This window comes from Grammomys surdaster, unplaced genomic scaffold (assembly GCF_004785775.1).
Source record: "Grammomys surdaster isolate TR1022 unplaced genomic scaffold, NIH_TR_1.0 184, whole genome shotgun sequence".
Classification (NCBI taxonomy): domain Eukaryota; kingdom Metazoa; phylum Chordata; class Mammalia; order Rodentia; family Muridae; genus Grammomys; species Grammomys surdaster.
Window position 1 is genome coordinate 3,546,009 of NW_021604629.1, and position 7,558 is coordinate 3,553,566.

The following is a 7,558-nucleotide window of genomic DNA, read 5'->3' on the forward strand; positions in this document are numbered from 1 at the left end:
AATCTTTCTCCAAGCTCTTTTAGCAGCATCTGAGACAGTTGTTTGTCTTCTTCCGTGAATAGGTACCTTGCTTTGATTTTAGATCTGGTCGCATCTCCTCACCTCTTAATTATGTGAATACCCCAATGCTCAATCCTTGGGCCTATTCTATTGACACTTAAATCCTTTGGAGGTCACTTCCAAGCTCTTAGTTCTTTATCATAAAGACATTTAATGATTCAATGTTCTTAATTTGAGTGTTCTCTCCAATGCTATAGTCCTCTATTTAACTATGTACAACAAAGTGTTTCCACTAAGATTTAAAATAACAATGCCATCTATTTAGAAATCTATTTTACTCAGTCTTGATCACTTCCAGCCATTCTTGTGGAAAGACTGGGCATCTCTAATCCCTCTTTTTAACATACAATTTTCCATTTTTCTATCAACCTTGTAGACTTTATTGTCAGAGTAGATTTATAATCTGCCTACATCTCCTTTTAGTTCAAGCTAACAGATCTCAGACTATCCAGTACAACTGGTCTCCCTGACTCTGTCCTTTTCCGCCTCTCAACAGTAAAGTCAGTGATTAAAATACGACAAATCACCACACAACCTTGTCATTCAAGTAGCCCCTTCACCAGAGAAAAACCCAAAGTTATTGATGAGACTGCAAGATCTAGCCTTTCTATTGAACTATATTCTACATGCATTCCATTCAAGGAAAGCTCACAGGCTTTCCTGTCCATATCTCAAGGCCTTGGCACACAGCTGTTCCCATGGTCTGAAATGCTTCTCTGCTTCCTCTGAATTTGCAGTTCTTATAGAAATCTTTTATGGACACTTTATCAAAATTATATTGCCTCCCTCAATACATCCCTCATTTTCTTTATATTTTTCTCTTTAATATGTGAAAACTTTTCATATACTATGAATTATTTATTGTTCAGCATTGTCTCTCTAAAATGAAGCACAAAAGCAGACATTTTGCTTGGTTTTAAAGGTATTTTTTAATTAAAAAATTTAAACCATTTTATTTTTCTTTATAAATATGCATGTGTGTTTCTGTGTGCATATGCACATTTGTATGAAGGTGCCTGTAGAGGCCAGAGGAGGGCATTGACTATCTTGGAGCTGTAGTTCTCGGTGGTAATGAGTTGTCTGATGTGGGTGCTAAGAATTGATCTGGGCCATCTTTCTAGCCTCATATTAAAAAGTTAGTGTTTTATTTTTGTTTTTGCTGTTTTTGTTTTATTTGTCTTGTTCTATATACCTATTACAGGAAAAGTATGATAGGCATGCAGAAGGCACTAAACTACTTTCCACTGCACTCTATCAAGTATGGTATGTTTGACACACATCAAAACTGCAATAATTTAGTTAAAGTTTCTGGTGCAAGGAATTGAATGCAGGACTTTCTATATGTTTCCGCTGAGCTATACCCCTAACCCTATCAGCTAATATTTTTAAATACTCTTAGGGCCTGTGTGAAACTTTATCTAGCATCAATTTAAGGAGGATTTTATTTCAGATCCTGAGCAGAGTGGAATTCATGTATTCTATAGAGTTCTCTAGGGAAGGCTGCTTTACAACCTTTCTTAGACCACTACTAGCATTTATTATCCTTCTGCCACTAGAAAATTCCTTATTTCCACTGAACCTATGCTATTCATGGTGTAGACTAAACTCATTCGTATCCTATAACATGCTCTTGTCAGTTAAAAATGGCCAACTGTCACCATCTATTAGAACTGTTACCCCAAATTCTTTCTGGTTATATGGCTCAGATCCAGAAAAAGAAAAAAGTGGCTTAGGGCAGAGGATACAGTTAGCATTTCTAGGAACACAATGGAAATGAGACTGTTTGATGTGAAACTACTAAACACTACATTGTACACACTACATTTTAGTCCTTGTACTGCTCAATATGAGATGCTAGACAAATAACTTACCTAAGATAAATAATCAGGCTTATGTTTATGCCTGGAATGGACACAGACACCAGCATCTGTGGTCACTGGGATTAACTTCTTTGCTTTCATTGTTAGGTATGATGTCTATCCACATTCTCAAAAATATTAGTGATCAATTTTGTAAAATATAGTTTTTTCCAGAGAGGAAAGGTAATTCATATGGACCTTGAATCCCAAATCCTTTAAAGAATATTATTTCTATTTAGATTAATTTCTGTATTTTATTTATTTCAAATGAAGTGAATAGTCATCATGACAATTTTAAAGATTTTTTTGTATATGTGTATTCATGCATATGTTCATATGTGTGTCAACTGAAGTGTGTGTGAAGGTCTGAGGAAAACTGTGGGTGCTGGTCCTCACTTTATATCTTGTTTGAGACAAGGTCTCTTTTGTTCGCTACTGTGTAGGTTAGGCTAGCTTGCTTGCAAGCTTCTGGCATTTCTCCTATCTCTACATTCCACCTCCCCACTGATGTACACGGAAATAAACTATGGACGTGGACACTACTGTGTCTTGTTTTAACAGGAACTCTGGGGATTTGAACTCAGGTTGTCAAGTTTACATGGCTTTACCCATTGAGTCATATACAGCCTCCTCATTTTAATAACTTCTAAAACATAAAAAAAACTTAAAGTAGAAACTTTTGCAGTAATGAAAGTATCTCTGAATTACATTTTGTTTCTTAGAATCTCTATTACCTGCTGTTCTAGCAATTACTAAGGTCATTTAGAAAAATAAAGGTTACATGTAGCACTTTTAAGTCAAAATCTGTAATGTGGCATGTTAATTTTTACAGGAAAAAACAAAGACCCATAAAAAGTCAAGGAAGTTCAGAAGAACATTATAGCTTGGATCGTACATGCCCCCCCAGTGACCCATATGCTAGGTTTTGTCATCAGCCATTGGTGCTATTATGAGTGCTAAAATCCTTAGGAGTTAGGGCTCAGTGGAAAGAAGTTACATCACAAGGTATGTCCTCTTGATGGGGATACTGGCCCCTCCCTATCTGTTTCTTAGCCACAGTGAGATGAACAGCTTCTTCTATTATGCACACTCATTATGATGAACTATGTCACCAAGCCCAAAACATCAAGGTCCAGCACTTTCCCTTAAAGTCTCTGAACCACAGAGTCAACATTAATCTCTCCTCCTTGTAAGTTAATTAATTGTTCCAGATATTTTTTCCCCAGTACTACGCAGACTAACAGAGAGAAAATGGCTGAGGCAAGGTTTCCAGATGTATGTAACCTTATAAAACCTTATGACTACTAGTGAAAGGTTAAATGGACAAGTTGAATTGTCAGCCCAGAAATAAGACATGAAAACATGATAATACTAGGTAGCATTACAATTCAGCAGCAAATTTAGGTAATCCAGTGAGTACAACCAAGGTACTTTTAGTCTGTTCTCTGATTTCAGAATGCCCTGGGGTTCACATCCAAGCCTGAGCACTTCATCAGTAGTGCGAGCTGGGACAGGATGACTCACTCATCCTCATCTGTACTGACAATAACACAGAACCTATCACAGATGTCTTGTGAGGGCTATTACCAGCTGTTATCGGAACATTCTCACGACACAAACACTACTCGCATCCAGGATCAATCTAAGGGTATTTTCTAAAAGTCTAAATTACATTTATTTTAAAAACAGTTCTCTATTACATGTTTTTTTTTTATATGATACCATGTGTTTAAAATGAAATGCATTCCTTTCCTTTTTAATATTGCAATACCAACTATGTATGTTAGCAATAATAGTGATTGCACTTGTAGTAAAAGTAGCAGCAAGTCTAAACATAAATCTTTTTTTTGTTTTGTTTTGTTTTTTGAGACAGGGTTTCTCTGTGTACCCCTGTCTGTCCTGGAACTCACTCTGTAGACCAGGCTGGCCTCGAACTCAGAAATCTGCCTGCCTCTGCCTCCTGAGTGCTGGGATTAAAGGCGTGTGCCACCTCTGCCCAGCTCATAAATCACTTCTTAAAGAAAAGGTATTACGCATTAACAATGTTCCTATACACAAATCAGAAAACCTGTAAATCAAATCTATATAATAAACATTTGAAATTCCCATGTTAAAAGTTCAAAGGTGAGACTACCTGTAGTTGCAGAAATATTCTACAGTAAAATGTAGACCTTAGGTAGATTTGCTAATTTATGACACACCGTGTTGATCTGATGCAAATCTATTTGGTTTCTTAGCTGCTGTGTCTGTGCACTACTGCCCTCTAATGGGCAGCATGTTAAGTGTGGAGGACTTATGCGTCACCTCAAACTATGCCTCATCTCCACAGAACTTGTGTGAAACAAGCAGCAAGGAAAGGAAGCTCAGGTTAGGACTTGCTGTATTCAAGAGGATCTTAGAAATACCTACTATTACTTCTCATTATGAATGGATTTGGACTGGTTCCTTAGGTTCCTGATTTCATTAAAAATTGTAATCCAGTTTTACAGTTGAAACAAGGAAATCTGTTATTTTCTAATATTCCAAACCAACAAACAAATTTTTACTTGAGTTCAGAGAAATGTAAATTTAAATATAAAGTAATGACCAAAGACTCAGACAACTGAACACAGTGACATGGAAACCATTTTGTGCAAGTCCACCAGAATGAACAGCCTGAGAAAGTCTGGCTAAATTCAGCCCTTTCATTGGGAATAAATTTCAAACTTTGATGATGATTTTCAAGGGATGGTCTCTGTAATCTTGATATATAGTACACATAGGGAGAAGCTCATTGTTTTTCTCAGATTTAAAAAAAATTACCAACTTATATATCATGTGGTCAGGCAACATAAATGTTTTTCTTTTTTGTCAGACTAAATGAGAGTATGCTTAGGATTTATAGAAAAGAAGGCTAAACACACAAGCCAAATAAATGCAAATCAAAACAAAACAAAAATTCTAAGATTTATTGGAAATCTAAAGTAGACCATAGCCAAACTAGCGACAACAATAAAAAAAAACAAAAATTCTTTGTTATAGGTTACTAAATATTCTAGATTAGTTCCGATATTTAAAATTGTTTAATATTCACCATTCATATCTAGCACTCTGGGGAATAACACAAATCTTTCCAAAGGTAGTTGAAGACATTATTATTACTTTTATAAATCACTAAACACCAATATAATTGGACTCTTGAGCTGCCTGACAGTAGATGAGACTGACAGAATGTGACAGTCTCAATTTTCTAACTTTACTAACCTTTTACTGACCACTGAGATGCATCATGTTCTCCTAACATGAATGCACCTTGTGTTGAGGCTTTTCCCATCTAATGTGCTGAGCTGTGTCACTTTCATTGGATACACTTCTTAATTTTGATACTACTGGCATTTTAAACTTGACAATTCTTTGTCTACAGCAGATATGGGTGTTTTCATGCACTGTAAAATATTTGGAAGCATCACTGACCTGTATTTACTAGCACAATAGCACAGGCTTTCTAGCTGTGATAACTAAAAGTGTCTTTTGATATTGCCCAATATGATAATGTCTCTGGAGTAGGGAAGGTTGAGTGTTTGGAGAATCAATATTTTAATGATGCCAGATAAAGAGTCTCTATTCTTACCTAATTACTTTTATCACAGTTATTAAGGCAGCATATTTGAATATAATGATTATGTTACATTATATACATTCATTCCCCTGCTGAAGTTAAAAGAGTCACAAAGAGACACTACTGCACACTTCTGAGAATGACTTTAAGAAAAACAAAGAAACAAAAAATAAGGTATGATACTGAGTGTGTTGCTTAAGATAGACGGCAAATGGAACTGTCATATACTGCAGGTAGGAATACAAAATAATATAGACACTTAGAAATTCAATCAGCAGTTTTTAACAACATTAAATGTTGTGTTACCAATATCCTGGTATCTGAGTCCTAAGTATTTATCTAAGAGAAATAAAATTTACATTTATGTAAATACCTGTATAAATATTTAGGATACTGATTATTGCCAAAATTGTTATTCAGCAAGTCGACAGAGAAATAAAACTTTGGCAGTCCATGCAAGTGGAATGTTACTCATTAGTGAAAGGTATCATCTCCATCTCTATGTGACCATGGATGAACTTGAAATTCATTATATTAAGAGAATTAAACCAAATTCAAAACAACTGAATTGTTGAAAGACAAAGCTATAGAGAAAGAAAACAGATCACTGGTTACCAAGCATTTGAGGTGGTGGAAAGATGTGACTACAATAGGCATTAAAGAGCTTCCCGAATGGTAAGGATGCCATATGCACTTACTATAATGCTGGGGCATCATGTACTTGTCAAAATGTGTAGATGAGTGCACTGAAGAGTTTGCTCTATGTAAAGCCAATCACGATAAACTGATTTATCACGAACAAGCAAATCAGAGAAGAGTTTAAGCTTTGAGCTAAAGGGTCTTACTTTAACTGGTTTCTAGTACTTCAAAATGAAATTTCATAAAATTCTTATCTTGATTATTCTGGCATTTAATTATGAGGCCTTGTTTAAGGTCTTTTATGAGGTCTGGAATCACCATCTCTAAGGACAGGGTGCCTAAATAGGAAAACATGCTCATGCAGACACTCAAAGGCAGGGAGCAGCCTTCAGTATTACCTACTGGGCACAGAAGGAAAAGTTGTACAGAGGTGTATACAATGTCACTGTGGCATAAACCCTATCAGTGCTTGTGTAACTTGTCTCAAATGCTTAGTTTTCTCCTCTATTCCACATTGCCAAGGTACTGAAGTCACCAAAAATTTTCTTGGGTATTTAAGAAGTTCCAGGAATCTAGAAAAGCAGCTAAATCTAGTTCAATTCACAGAACTTACATTCCTGAAACCTCACTAAAGGTCAAATTATAGGAGCGATGAGAAAAAACTGGAAAGTGAACATCTCTTTGAAATCCTGAACTGGGATGTGAAGACAAGCTAGACACACACCAAACTTAAATGTAGCTGAGTATTTACAAGCATTTGAATAGAATCACTATTTTTCAATTCTAAAACAAGAATAATCAAACAAAAAATTATATGGTTGGTAAAAATAAAAATGTGGATTACTTTCCATACATTGTCACGATCCCTCTTTATATTTTCAATTTCCTTCATGACCCAAAAAAGTAACTGTATCACATGGTCTGTTTTTTTTTAATTTCATAAGATATTTATATTTTAGAAAAGTTGGGGTTGTCACAAACTCTAGAATATTACAACTAAAAGGAACAGTGACAATAAATCATGATATCTTCAGATTTTCCGTCATTATGTTTGTCTATCTTTTCTGGATGATATTAGGAGAATCATGTGCCTAAAATATGCTCAACATTAGTAAGTACTTCATAAATACACACTGGATGAGGGGATTCAACTAAACTAAATGGAATTGAATCATATTTTTAAAAAACCTTAATAAAGATTCATGAAATGTAAAGTGGATTTTGAAGAGTCTTAACAAAGAAGGCAATTATGTAAAGTTTCTATTTTACATAATAATGTGATGTTTCATTATGATCACTTTAAAAACTGAAAGACACAGTTTGTGATTTACATTCACTTTTTTTCTTTTTCTTTTTTTCTTTCTTTTTTTTTTTTTTTTTTTTGTTTTTTAAAAAAAGGGCA

At 34.9% G+C, this 7,558-nt stretch overlaps 1 protein-coding gene across 2 annotated transcripts in view; it reads right to left on the reverse strand.

Moving 5' to 3' along the window:
* The window catches only part of Sbf2 (SET binding factor 2), a 307,253-nt gene that overhangs the window by 119,353 nt on the left and 180,342 nt on the right, over window positions 1-7,558 (reverse strand). The window lies entirely within an intron of this gene.